At 36.6% G+C, this 15,166-nt stretch overlaps 1 pseudogene; it reads right to left on the reverse strand.

Annotated features, from left to right (window-relative positions):
- Positions 1 to 10,936: 10,936 nt before the first annotated feature.
- On the reverse strand, positions 10,937 to 14,886 carry LOC127121499 (DNA repair protein RAD5B-like; annotated as a pseudogene).
- Between the last annotated feature and the right edge of the window lie 280 nt (positions 14,887 to 15,166).

The raw sequence follows: 15,166 nt of genomic DNA on the forward strand, positions 1-15,166 counted from the left end.
TTTTTGGCATTGGTCTCATATTTTTGTGACTTCAAATAAAATATTTATGAATTTTTGAAAATAACATGAATTAAATGAAATTAAAACAAAAATAAGAAAATCAGGAAAATCCAGCGCCATTGGATGGTTTCATTAATTGACGTGGCATGGATCCTGTGGCTCTAAGGCGCGAATTGACAATGCTCTCAACTCAAGCGCGCTACATTGTGATTTAAAATAAGTCAACATAATGAAAGGCCATGATTAAAACGTTTCAGCAAGATCTGATGGTTCCAAAGCTTCCACGTGGGAATGGTGGTGGAAACCACTATCTTCTCCGGCCAGACAACCAATTCTGGCCACCACGCGCAGGAAATCAAATGTTAATGAAAATGAAAAACAAAGGTATCAAAATGAAGCTGAGGTGATGTACATCACCCCTATAACGATGGATTCTCCTCAAAGTTCCTATTCAGAGAGAAACATGAGCTTGAAGATCATGGTGTTTGATCTGAAATGGCACGATTTGCAAAATTGAGACCACCACTGGCCTGCCTCATGCATGAGGAGTTCAGAAAATAACACAAATCAAAGAGATTCACATTATTTTGCAAGATCTAGATCAAGAAAGTTTGGTGATATACCTCTGAAATGGAGCTTCAAATAGCACGAATTGTCCAAGCTCTTGATCCAATTTTGATCTGGAAGTGTGATGATGATGCAAGGTTAAGGAATTGACCTGTGAAGATCAACTAATGATGTTGAAATTCATGCTTGAAAATTAAAATAGAAAACTGAAATTCCTTTGGTGAGGGTTTAGTTTTCAATCCAGCAGCACTTCAGTTCTCCATATGGTTACCATTTGAATGAGATTGCACTTCTATTTATAGCTGGAATGGATGCAAAGCAATGCTTTCCCTTGTGTGCATGAAATTTGGATCCTCCATGCATGGGCCTGTACAGGTGCATGTGAGGCCCAATAATGAATGCAAATCCATGTTGAACTCAAATGGAAGTGAATTGGACGTGTAATTGGCCTGGCATTTGCTTGCACATGAAGCTACAAAGTGAAATGCACAAATGAACAAAAACATTGAGCTCTTCGAAACTCACTCATGGAAAGTCCAAAAAATTAATGTGAGTAATGGTTGGAACTCCCTTGAAATAAGGAACAAAAGTTATGTTGGGAAAAAATTAATTTGGAGTTTTGAAATTTATGAAAACTGGCTGTGAAGTTTTGGGTACAAAACATGTCTAGGTTCCCTTTGAAAATTTTCAACAAAAGCAACCACTTTCAAGCCCTTCTGTTTTAGTGATGCAAGCCTCCAATGTAAAAACCTCAAACATAAAAGTTGTAGATCTTTTCAAGATGATTAATTTAGTTTTAAATTTTGCATCATTTGGATTTTTCATGAGAAAGTTATGGTCACTTGAAGTTGGACATTTTTCAAATTCAATGACTTAGGTCCAAAGTGACCTATAATGTTTTGTATTATCACATGTGTTTATTTTAGGATTATGAAAATTTGTCAAACATAACATTTGAATTAGACATCTTAATATTTCCAATTCATTTGGTCTCACCTAAAAATCATAAAAATTAAGGAAGTTAGATCCTTGGGAAGTTGACCCAAAATTAGGGTTTCAGTCAAAATGACCTATAATGTTTTGAAATGAATGATGACCTTCCAAGTTTCAAATGTATTTTTGACGAACATGAAAGTTGTTCATATGGTTCTTAAGAATTTTTTTTCTCTTGGGGTTATCTTCATTTGAAAACACATCAAAAGTTATATCTCAATGGACCTCAGCTTAGTCAGATGACTTGACTGGTCAACTTCTCAAGGTCAAACTTCAAATCTTGATGAATGAGTGATTGAGGAACCTCACATAAGATCATATATGCATAAAATAGTTAATTAAAGAACTTACCTTGATTAAATTTGATCATAGGTTGAGGTTGCTTCATGAGCAAGGCACAGTTAATACATAGTTGAATTAGGGTTTCCTTGGGAAACAATCCTCAAGCCCTTTGAATTATCTTGATCAAATTGGAAAATTGAGATACTTGGGAGACATATATGATGATTAGGAACTTTGTGGACCATTGTCATGCTTGTTTTCATCTTCATCTAGCCACTTCATTGAGCTTATGAGCCTCCTAGGAGCAGGGGGGCACATGATCACTTGAGCTTCAAAAAAAAAGAGTTAGTGACATATTTTTATGCTTTTGGTTAGTAAACAAATAAGAAAAGCAATAATATACAATGCAAACATGCATGGTGGTCTTAAACCACTCACACAAGTCCCATCCCCTAGGGTTAAGGAGCCACACATGCTATGATCCTTGAGGCAATGCAATGAGTAATGATATGATGCCATGAGGGATCTTAGGGTCAAAATTAGGGTCTTACAGATGCCCCTATTTAAGGTCATTCTAGCCAGAGATATGAAGGTTAAAATCTTTGTCTCGACGAGGTAGAATGGGCTTAAATAATAACAAAGAGACGAATTTTGGTCCCTAAGAGACCTCATGATGCAAATGTATGCATGCAAAAAATAAAATCTCCATGGTGAATAATTGCCATGTGGGGAAAAGAAATCAGGAGAAACTGAGAAATCCATAGGAGTAACACACTACTAGGGAGACAGAGACTTTGGGGGGAAACAAAGGTAAAAATGCGTGAGCAGGTCATGACTTGAAAACTTGCTGGGAGACACAAAGGATTCCACGAAAATAAATTGATGGAAAGACTAGAGCTGATGCAAAGATGCATGTATTGGGGAATATGCCAATACAGAAAAACTATCCACAAAGGATACTTCGGATAAAAATCCGGACTCAGACGAGGAGGTCCACAAAGGACTAAATGAGGAATAAATAACGAGATATTACCGAGTACAGGGTAATAAACTCAAAGCGAGACATGTTATTAAAACACCGGTTACTGGGTGAGAGAACAACATGCTCAGGGAGAAAGAATATCTAAGACCGGTATACGGGTGAGAGATATCAATCATCCGAAACATCTGAGGAGAACCTAAAAGGCACATCTCAACTCAGGAAACTCTGACTCCATAGGGGACAAAAGTCATAATAGGGAGCAGAAGGAAGGAACACCAGGGACACCGGTTACTGGGCATATAATAGGTGACTAACCAGGTGTGAATTGGGAACATATCCAAGACATTATCATCCGAAAGGAGGGCTGAAAAAGCTAACTCGACATACAGGATGGGCATTCGATTCCGCAAGGAAATACGAATCTTACTCAACTAGGAAAGAAAAAGACTTCGACTGAAGAGCGCATGAGATATATTATCTATTACCGACATAACGTAGATAACATACTAGCATGGAAGATTATCCACAACCGGTTACTGGCTTAATAAAGGATAAATCAACCAAAAAAGAAAGGACATCGGGATACCGGTTACTGGGTATAAAATGATGACCAATCCAAAAGAGAAACACTCATTACGAAACAAGGGTAAATGAAAAAATGACTCGCCGGGGATACATTGCCTGACAAAAGCAATGATCCAGGAGATATATCACCGGTTAATGGGTGGTATACTAAAAAACGAAGGAATATCGATACTGGTTACTGGGTAAGGATAATCAATAAAGAGGGGATTACATCTACCGGTTACTGGGTAGAAAACCACAAAAAAAGGACTTACGACTACCGGTTACAAGGTAGAAGGCCACAAAATCCACTGGGGAAAAAGATGGACAATTACTGGTTACTGAGAAATTGAAAAACTAAACCACAGGGAAACTTCAGGGGAATAACAAGAAAGGAGTCAATCCAGGAACAAACTAGAAAGACACAATTAAACAAGACTCAACTCGATGAGGATATAACTCAAGGGAGTAATTCCATCCCGATACACAACTGGGAGGAAACTGAAACAATAATCATCCACGAGGACATAACTCAGTGGGGAAGAACGAAGAAATGATAGACACTTTCTGCCTATGGGGCTGACTCTATATGGAGAGATCAGACACAAACATCTGCTTAGGGAAGAATATTCCACCAATAGCCGAAGATAACAAGCAAAGATATATGGCAAAGAATGCAAACATGAATATCTTAATGTTATGATTATGCATGTATATGCGTGATTCATGTATGATTAATGCTGACAGACAGACATATCTAACACAAACAAGCTTAAGAGCCACGAACGGACATCCGGCGCAATATCTTCAAAAAGAAAGACAACGCCCATAGGAGAGATCAGTTCTGGCGAGGATAATCTAATACCAGGAGACAAAGACTATCGTTGAGGATAGGCAAAGGTCACAACTTCCGACTCCCGGGGATTTTCCAACAATAAATTTTTGCTCCTCCTGTGTTGAAGTTCATTTCTTCCCCAGTTGAGTTGAGTGTGTATTTCCTTAGTGAAATCACATTTTTATGCATGATCCAAGTACGTCAGCTTTATCCTGGTCTACTCGTTTCCCCTGCAGATGTTTTTATTTCCCCGGCTGAGTCTTTCCATTTTTTATGGAATTCCTCTAGTCTCCCAGCAGTTTTTTAGTCGTAGCCTGGCCTACGCATAACCTTTTTTATCCCCTCAGAGTCTCTGTCTCCCAGTGAGTTTTCCTTGTGGAATGCATTATACTCCTGTGGACCTTCGGTCTCTCTGATTCCTTTTTCTTTATGGGAATATCTCCCTACAAAGAGTTTATTTTACATTCATATCATATACATCATGAGGTCTCTTAGGGACTTAAATTTGTTTCTATATGTTGTTATTTAAGCCCATTCTACTGAGTCGATATGAAGATTTTAACCTTCACCTCCTTAGTTAGAATATACTTAAATAGGGGCAGCTGTAAGACCCTAATTTTGACCCTAAGATCCCTTAGGCAATTTCATCATATGCATTAGCATTGGGATCATACCTTGGCATCCTCCTTACACCTCTTTCATACGGTTTGTTTTGGGAGAGATCACCAAGCACCATGTGATTGTATCATACTTGTATATTATCATTTTTTACTAACCAAAATACCAAAAATATGTCTTTGTATTTGCCTAACTCTTTTGTAGGAAGGGCATGATCACCATTGATCCATCATGTTCACATCTGCGGTTTGAGACCTTCATTTCTAAGAGCACAACCAAGGAATGATCCATAATGTATCTAAGAATCATGTATGAGTCCCAATGATCTTTACATGTTATCTAGATAAATAATTCTTCAAGAGTTTGGAGTTGGTTTACCTTGGAAACCCTAGTTTATCTGGGTATTTTGAGTAACTTCTTCAACAAGCTTCCTCATCAATTGATCAAATTTCTCAAGGGACACTTCAATTTCCATCATATCATGCATATATGATCTACCATGAGCCTAAAAGGTCAAGATATTTGTAAGTTAACAAGTTAGTTGATGGTGGTTGGCCAGATGGATTCATTTGTTCAGAACTGGGTCTCCCTAGACCATATCTCCTGCAATTTTCATCATATGAAAATGAATCCCGGATGAAAGTTACTCTAAATTACATTCCAAACAACTTTCATGTTGACATCTAGAGCTAATTTTCCTTGTAAAGTCATTTTCTATGTTAAAACATTATAGGTCATTTTGTCTAAACCCTAATTTGAAAGTCAACTTCCCAATGCAATAACTTGCTCAATTTTTATGATATGAAATATTTCCAAGTTGCAAAATCACATTCAAGGTGTCTAATTCAACTTTTATGTTTGGAGTGAAAGTTAATTCAACTTTTATGAGCATGTGATATGAGGATACATTATAGGTTATTTTGGACCAATACCATTGAACAAGTGATTTTCCTCAACTTCAAGAATGCATAACTCACTCATTATAAATCCAAATGATGTCAAATTGGTTACCATTTTGAAGGTCTTTGAAATAGATACAACTTTGATGAAGACACTTTTCTCATTTGGAGCTCACATAAAAAGTTAGGCAAGGTGGAATAATGAAGTATGTGACTTGACACTTAAAAAAAATTTCAACATGTTGAAATTTCAAAACTTCCACCTTAAAATTCACCATGATACCAGTTCCAAATGGAAAAGTGTTCAACATAAGAGTTGTTCCTATTGATCTAAGCTTTCCAAAGAGTCCTAATTCATTCTTTTTTGATGAAGTTTGAGGGGTTTGCGCATGGTGTAAACAAGGATGTATCAGTTGGCAAGATTCAAGCTTCAAATGATCAAATAACTTAGCCTTTACATTAAAGCTTCATTCAGAATTCATTTCATTGGATTTTGGATCTAATTGAGATGCTTCATGGGCGTGTACCTGCCCATGCACGTGTGCCATTCACATTGCCAAATTTGGACCCTTTGTGATCATTTCAAAGGACCCTTACGCGCCGGCTTTACCTCCATACTTGAAACCCTCACATTTGAAAGGAAAACCTGATAATTTTCATTTGAAAATTGAGTTTGAATCTCACTATTTGGAGATTCAAAAACTCCAGGATCCAAAGCTTTGTACCAATCCTAAGTCACTTCTGCAAGCTACTTGAGCAAGATCAAACAGAAATTGAAGCAAGAGAGATCAAGTTTTGCACAACATTGAAGGTATTTTCCAGATTTTTTATTCTCTTTGATTCTCACTCAATTCTCATCAATTCTCTTGGATCTTTGGTTTTCTGAAGTCCTACCAACGTAAGCAATAAGGTTGAGTTAATTTGAGGTCAAGTCGAAGCAACTCAGTTGACACCCCTCAAAATTCAACTCCACATATCTCTATATATATTTGGAGTTAGTCAAAATTGAGGTGATATTCGTGATCTACGCCATTTTATGTTTCAGATCATGTCCTCCTTTTTCATTTATGTTATGGTGATGATTGAACTAGTCCGGCCAGGGTCATCGGAGAAGATGACAGGCCTTTGGCTCCGTCAGTGATGTGGCACAGTTTAGAACCATTTATTCATTTTAAAATGTTTTAATCTAATGCGTCCAAAGTGATTACCACGTGTGTGGAACATTTGACTTGGTGTATGGTGGAACGCACGCTGAGATGCACTTGATCTTCCACCTCAATTAATAAGGGAGATCAAGTAGTCCACGTTTTTTTTTATTTTCTGATTTTAATTTTTATTCCTTTGATTTTCATTAATTCATATTAATTTTAATATTGATCCAAAAAATATGAGAGTTTCACCAAAAAATATTAAATAAAATCCTCTTCCATATTTTGAATTAAAATTATTTTTTGGATCATTATTAATATTTTTCATGATTTAATTGATTTTGTGAATATTTTTAATTGTTTAAAAATACTTTTAAGTTTCCAAAAATTCTGAAAATTTTTGTCCAAGGTCCTTTGACGTTGTTTGACCTATGATAAATCTCATGGCCATTTCTTTGGTGTTTTGATGAGGTTTCAGGAAATTGACCAATCATATTTAATTTAATGTATTATTTTTAGTATTTTTAATTGAATAAATGTCAAATAAATTGTGTAGAGCCATTTTAATTGACTTTGGAAGTTTGACTTGTGTTGTTAGGCCTTGGTCAAGGTTGATTTGACTTTGTTAAGTTAAGATCATTGGATTTAGGGGATTGATGGAATGTACATTCCATCTCCCAACATGAATGAATGATTTTAATTTGGTAAAATTCCTCCTTTGTCAAATTTGAGTTTGATCCATTTTCCCTCCCTCTTCATCTCATTCCCCTTATTTATGAATTCATGTCATGGACCTATGATATCTCTATATCCTAATGCTAGTTGATTGCAAAATCAGCATAAGTATGGATGAGATTAGGCCTCCACTTCTGCATTTCTTTTTGTGTGAGGTATGTTTCATGAGCATAGTTCATCATACTATGTCTGTAACATGCATTAACACCAAAATTCTATTGTCCGGCCTCAAATAGTTGTGACTTCTACGTATGTCCAATTACGATTGCTTAACATATGGCTAAATTTTTGACACAAAAGGCATAGCATTCTAGTTAGGGAGATTGTAAGCCTCCCCTCTTTCATGGTATTGTATGGAAACTTGGCCTTTGTTCCTTCCTTTGGAAGATGTCTTGGTTCAAGGATCCATGCTTGTGATAAGTGGGTTGAGTGTTCTCCAAAGAATGACTTAAACAAAAGAGAATAAGCAAAAGAAATACTAACTTCTAACTCATTAACATATAACATTTAATTCGAAGTTATTTACTTTTAATGCACTTTATTTTTTAAGCCTTATTCGTTTTCCATTATTCATACCATTCTAATTGTTTATGTTAATGTCATTCTCACATTGTCCACTTGGACCATATTTTGTGATATATTTTGTTTGTGAATATTGTGTTTGTTTGTGTGGTCTTTGACCATTAGTGTCCATAATAAGAACAAAACCCCTAAAAAGTATCTTGTGTGGACTGTTGGTTTGATCTAAGACTATTGGACTTAGAATTTAGGCAACACTCCCTATGTAAAGAACTTGGCCAATGCCAACTCTCATATAACCAAGTGCTCGTAGCTTGAAACTCCATATGATACATCATTGAAGATCCATTTGAGTTCATCTACAACATGATCATTGTGAAGCTGTTACTTTGAACCTGTGACTTATGGCATCTTAAAATTCATCTGCTACTTGGGCAAATTTGAAGAAGATCATGGAATTGCTAAGCTTGGATGTGGCTATCTTTATTTGATGCCTTGCTCTTCAAGTTGATATGATGTACATTGTTTGTTGCTTGATTCTAATGTCTAAGGGAATTTGGGTTTCTATATGACATTCTTGTCTATTGGATTGCAGCCCATTTGTCAGATCTTTGCACCTCTTAACTTTTAAATTTATGCTTAAGATTAGTCTCTTCATCTCCTTCCATTTCTTTAATTTCAAAATCTCTCCCTCCTTTTAAAAAACTTCTTTGATTGTGATTAATTTTTCTAAACTTAGACCATATTGCAAACTAGAAACTTTGGCCTTATGCCATTGTACTTTAAAACTTCTTTTCTTAATCAAACCTGTAAATAAAATTAACTATACTTGACTTAAAATTTTCAAAAGCCAAAAATTATTAACTCATTTAAAACCATTTTTAGGTCTTTGTGCCTTTCAAACCTAACTTTTGTTAAAAGCAATGCATCCACTTTGAAATTTATACCACGAAGTACGAGGTTTTGATCCCTCATTTTTATGTTGGTACGTAGGCACAAGTCCGAAGGTCTTGTAAATCACAAAAATATAATTAATGAATTCTTTTCTCACCCCCCCCCCCCCCCCCCCCGATTCTATTTGCTTGCAAACATCATTCGTACAAAAACACATATGCACACAAGAAAGGGCTCCCTAGGGGTACCTAGAACACTTTGGGTGCTAACACCTTCCCTGTGTGTAACCAACCCCTTTACCTGTAACCTCTACCATTTTATTAGTTTTGATTTGAAAACTTCTTATTTGTGTATTTTGTTCGTACTTTTCCCTTTTCCCTTGGAGACAATAAAAAGCGCGGTGGCGACTTTTGTTATTTGATATATGACTTATCCATAGCTTGATGATCATGAATTTACCGCTACAGGTTCCATACGACACAAAAATTAGGTTTGATGGGTTGTGTTGATTTTACCTTAAACAAGGGTTCATGAACAGAATGTTTATAATTAGATTGTGCTAAAGTCTATGGGCAAAGGTGAATGTTCTAGACAACAGCCAAGCGTCGTGCGTCCAAAATAGTTAGAGTGAGGGTAGGAATGCTCCATTCTCACTCATTCTCCACCACTTAAGGCTCGTGGCGCACAATACACTACAACAAACAAGACCTTAGACAACGCTTTTTTTATCCTTAGACAGCGCTTTAAAGCGCTGTCTAAACCTCCGCTGCTAAAGGTTTAGACAGCGCTTTTTTAAATCTTAAAAGCGCTGTCTAAGCCCCCCCCCCCCCCCCCCCCTTAGACAACGCTTTGGCCAAAAGCGCTTTATAAGACCCTCTTATTTTAAATTTTTTAGGTATACCTTAGACAGCGCTTTTGAAAAGCGCTGTCTAAGCCCCACCCCCTTAGACAGCGCTTTGGCCAAAAGCGCTTTCTAAGACCCTCCTATTTTAATTTTTTTAGGTATACCTTAGACAACGCTTTTCAAAAAGCGCTGTCTAAGCCCCCCCCCCTAGACAGCGCTTTTGCCTAAAGCGCTTTCTAATCCCCCCCTTAGACAGCGCTTTTTACAAAAGCGCTGTCTAAGGTATACGAAAATTTTTGAAGCTTTTGTTTTAAACCACATTTTTTCCAGGTTTATAAACCAGAATTTCTACCTGTTTTCAACCAGATTTTGACAGACAATTATCACATTTTATATATGCCATTTTGGCCTTTTTTCTACCAATTTTTGGCTAACAAATATATATATATACCAATTCAAAGCAATTGAAAACAAAAATATAACGAAATCATGCATTATCAGATATAACTTATAATCAAAGCAATTGAAAACAAAAAAATAAAGAAATCATGCATTATCAGATATAACTTATAATCAAAGCAATTGAAAACAAAAATATAATGAAATCATGCATTATCACATATAACTTATAATCAAAACAATTGAAAAAAAAAATAAAGAAACCATGGATAATTTACCTAAGTCACTAACTTATTAATCCACTCGATTCAACATTCTCGTTAATTTTCTCACCATGAAATATCCAACACTGATAACTTTGATCAATTCCATGCCTCAGCAAATGCGATTTCAATCCATGTGCGTCAACCTTACCAATATAACAACAACGCAAGCAAGGACAATGCATTCGTCTGGGGTTTTCAGCGTGTTGAACAGCATACTTAACGAATTCCGCAACCCCACTCTCGTACTCTTTGGTCATTCGATCGGCACAGATCCATGTTTTATCCATGGTTTTCCTACTTATTAAAGTAAACAATTAATCCAGACGAAAATACATAACTAAGGTAGTATCTTTGAATATCCTAACAATTATAAAGTTTCTAGTAAAAGCAACATTAGAGGGAAATTACAGTTTCCAAAACTACCACTTTATGAAAAGATGACAATTGTGAAACAAGTTTCTGTTCAAATATTTACAGATAGCAGCAAGCTATGGACAACTTACTTTAGATCTCAGGAAGAGAGCATCATAGAAGTCCCGTTCAGATTCTGACTGTTCACACTCAATCAATTGAATATCAGTTGGTGGCAAGACAAGTATAGGCCTGAAAAAACATAAGCATAATTGATAACTATCATTATAAATTAAGAAATTCACTCATGCATACTGAAAGAGACAATTCACATGAAGTAAGAATGACTACCTTCCTTCTTTATCCTTTGTTTCCTTGGTTCTTCTTAACATCAAGGTCCTCAAAATTCCCTTGACCAATTTCAGGGCTCTTTGATCACCCTGCTCATAGGGCTTTTGAATCAACTTAGTCCACCTATATTACAAAGCAGATTAACAAATGAAATAGTAGTCTTCAAATGATTTTTATTACAAAACATTGATCAATTTACACTAGCTACAAGATAGCCTAATATTTGACATACCACTGCCAGTTGCACCAAGGTTCAACGCGCAGGAAAGACAGGAGACTGAATAGATCCTCCAAACTATTCTGAAACAGAGAACATCACAATTTCAGAAAGAGATTCTTGACAATACACTCTTTTGCTTAATAACTATGAGCTCATTATATGGGAGGAGTACTTTTCTACTAGCAATTCTATAAATTACACAAAATGTTTCTCAATAATTAACCTGAAGCGGTGTTCCAGTTAGACACCAGCGGCAGTGTGAGGACAGGGCAATAGTAGCCTGGGCAACCTGACTTTTATGGGCTTTAATATGGTGAGCTTCGTCTAGTACCACTCTGAACCATTGGACCCTGTGGTAGATGCTATTCTCTCCATCCTGGTTTCAAAGAATCAGGGAATCCAAAATGAGGAGGTTCACTATTTAAATTTATGAAAATAAAATACAAATAAACATTTCCTTACACTTTTATATGAAGCTGATAGGACACCATATGTTGTCAAGACAACGTCGTACTCTAACAACAAATCAACATTATCAGTTCTACCCCCACCATAATGAACAAATATGGATATGCTGCCTGATTTTGAATGTGTTTCAAGCTCGTCCTGGATATTATAAACCATTGTAAATTGCCTTTCACATAAATATTGAGATATATATAAAAGAACAACCATGCTTTTTTAATTGGCTTAAATATAAAAGAACAACCATGCTTTTTTAATTGGCTTAATTAGAGAGGAATCTCACCTTCCACTGACCCAATAATGCCATGGGACAAACAATCAGAGTGCCACCCTCTACATTGTTAATATTCCTCCTCTTAGTTGAGAAAATGTTGTCATATAGGCTCTCTGCGTTACTGTCTTCTGACTTCACCCTGCCTGGATTACTTAGAATCAAAGCAATTGTCATAACAGTCTTTCCAAGTCCCATTGCATCCGCCAGAATCTACAATAAACAAACACAACTGCAATAAGACAAACAGTTCAAAGTGCATGTCGCATTTGGTATTTCAAAATTGATGGCTTCAAACAAACTCACTCCTCCTCTTGCTCTCTGTGTTGCTTGTGGAAATTTCTTTGCCGCCTCCCCAGTAAATATGTTCACATAAATTGTCCTTCTGATAAAAAGTATGTCAGGTTAAAATGTATACTGATATTGAGGTAAAAGCTACGTTTTGTTTGAGGAACCATGTACTATTAGTACTTACCCATTGCATATATTGTAGGCTGACTAGCAAGGATGTAGATTTCTATCAGCATTTTCATCATCAGCTCCCTTCTCAATTTTTGTCATCCAATACAGAGCTTGACTCTGGTAAGGCTTTAGACTACACATCAGGGTTGTTGGTGCTTTTTTCTCCTAAAGATACGTAAGACATAAATGGGTTGGCCACAGACACAGAAGAAAGAGAAGTTGAAGACTATCAATTGAAATTGGAACACAATTTATACACCTCTAAGTCAAAGACTTCAGCAGCTCCAACAAGTTTATTCAAAGCTGACTCTGAAAGAGCTTGTTCATTCTTATTTGGCTCAGGAAGTGGCTCACTGATGCCTTTTCTTCGCTTATTAACAGGAAAAACTGAAGCTTCATCTGAATCAAGCTAGTAATATAAACAGAAAATTTAGGCATCTAGCATGCATTCACAACAACAACAACATTCAATTCAATTTAAACAATAATATCATGAAAGCTCTATAAAAGTGGGGAAAGAAAGAAAATAGTTGAACATACTTTAAGAATCCGCTTCCGAGCCTTCATTTCCTCAGGGGTGAAATCAGCCTAGTTAAAATAACAAAAGCACATTACAAATGCAACACTAACAAACAAACAAACAAAACAATTAAAAAATAGTGATTCAATACCTTCCTATATGACTCAATCTCTAGCATGTTTAACAGTGTAAGGAGGGGGTAAGCAGCAGAGTTAATGTGGCCACAAGCCTCTAGCCTCCAAGAGGTATCAACAGACTCCAAGAATACAGATTGATGAACATAAAAACTGTCCATAAATCAAACGAATGGGTTCATCCACCAATAAACTCAACATCATATTCAAATGAAATAGCCAAGTTACAGGCACAAAACTAAGTAAAAGGGAAAGCTTTCATCAACATCATTTAAACTAAACTAAACTAACATAAGGAAACAAGAAGTTACCCATACCTCACTAACAACATTATTTCTTGCATCATTTCCAATTTATATGGTGTGGCAATGCATCGGCCTTGAACCCTAACATTTCCAGATTGCACAAGAGGCATGACAGATTTTGCCCATTTCATTGGCAGCCTCCCAACCTAAAGTGTTAAATACAACAACATAACCAAAATATATGACTTCGATTCCTTCTCACAAAAGCATCAAATCAAGCAACATTGCATTTTAATAACAAAACAATTCAGGGAAATTACACACAATAAAATATTTCAAATAGTAAGCATTGCAATCAATTGATATTATTATTACCACTCCAGAACGTTTGGTTGAGACGCGAACAATCCATTGGAACTTCTAAGAGGTATTTGGGTCAGGGAAATTGAAATAAACAATCTCATTATCCACCAATCTCCTTAGTCCTCTAGCTGTGGAAGTAGCAACCTCAATCTTCCTTCCGAGTAATGACCACCCAGGCTCAACAGGAAACTCACCATCCTCAAGATTCGGAATCTTCTTCTCTTCCACTGCATCTTTCTTCACCACCTTCAAAACACTAACTTCGTCATTAACAGCGGCTTCTTTCCCTTTCACTACCTTCAACACCTCCAAATCATTAATATCTACTTCCTTCTCCTTGGAAGCTTCTTCATTTGATTGAATCCGCGTTGCTTCATTAATCGGATCAGCGATGATGGATTCCTGTGTTTCACAAATCACATTGACATTGACAGCTTCTTCCTCAGTTTGAATAGGTAGTTCAACTTCCGTTGACTTCAGCGATTCATCTACGAATCCAGTCTTAACCGATTCCTGAGTCTCATAAACCACATCAACATCGGCACTCTCCGTATTCTTTGGAATCGTTGATTCAACTTCCATTGATTTCATCGATTCGTCAACAGTGACAACTTGTGTGTTCGTAGCCTTTAGAAAATCGTCAAACGGGAGCATTGAACGCCGCTCCACGGAAGGTTTGACATCTTCTTCTTGAGGCTCGTCGTTCACCTTGATCATCGGGGTTTTGCATGCTTCGAACTCGTCGGAGTTAGGGTTCAGAGTAGGCGGCGTGGCAAGAACACGAGCGCCGCCATTGCTGGTTAGGGCGCGGACAACGGTGAGTGGCTGAGCGACGAGAACTGGATTTCCGTTTCTAAAAACGACATTGTCGTTTTCCATTGTTCTGAAAACCTTCTCTTTTTTTCGAGAACGTTCCGTCATGGATATACAGAAATATCAGAAAATAACTTAACGAAAAGAGAAAATATCAAACCTATTCGAAAGCGCTTTTGGTTTTAATTTTTTTTTTAATTTAAAGACTTTAGACAGCGCTTTATCAAAAGCGCTGACTAAGGTCTATATTTAAAAGCGCTTTCTAAAAGCGCTGTCTAAGGGGGGTCTTAGACAGCGCTTTTAGAAAGCGCTGTCTAAGACCCCCCCTTAGACAGCGCTTTCATTATTTTTTTGGAACATTTTCCGTGTTTTATTTTAATTTTAACCTTAGACAGCGCTTTCTTTTGAAAGCGCTGTCTAAGATGC

This window comes from Lathyrus oleraceus, chromosome 2, assembly GCF_024323335.1.
Source record: "Lathyrus oleraceus cultivar Zhongwan6 chromosome 2, CAAS_Psat_ZW6_1.0, whole genome shotgun sequence".
Taxonomy (NCBI): Eukaryota; Viridiplantae; Streptophyta; class Magnoliopsida; order Fabales; family Fabaceae; genus Lathyrus; species Lathyrus oleraceus.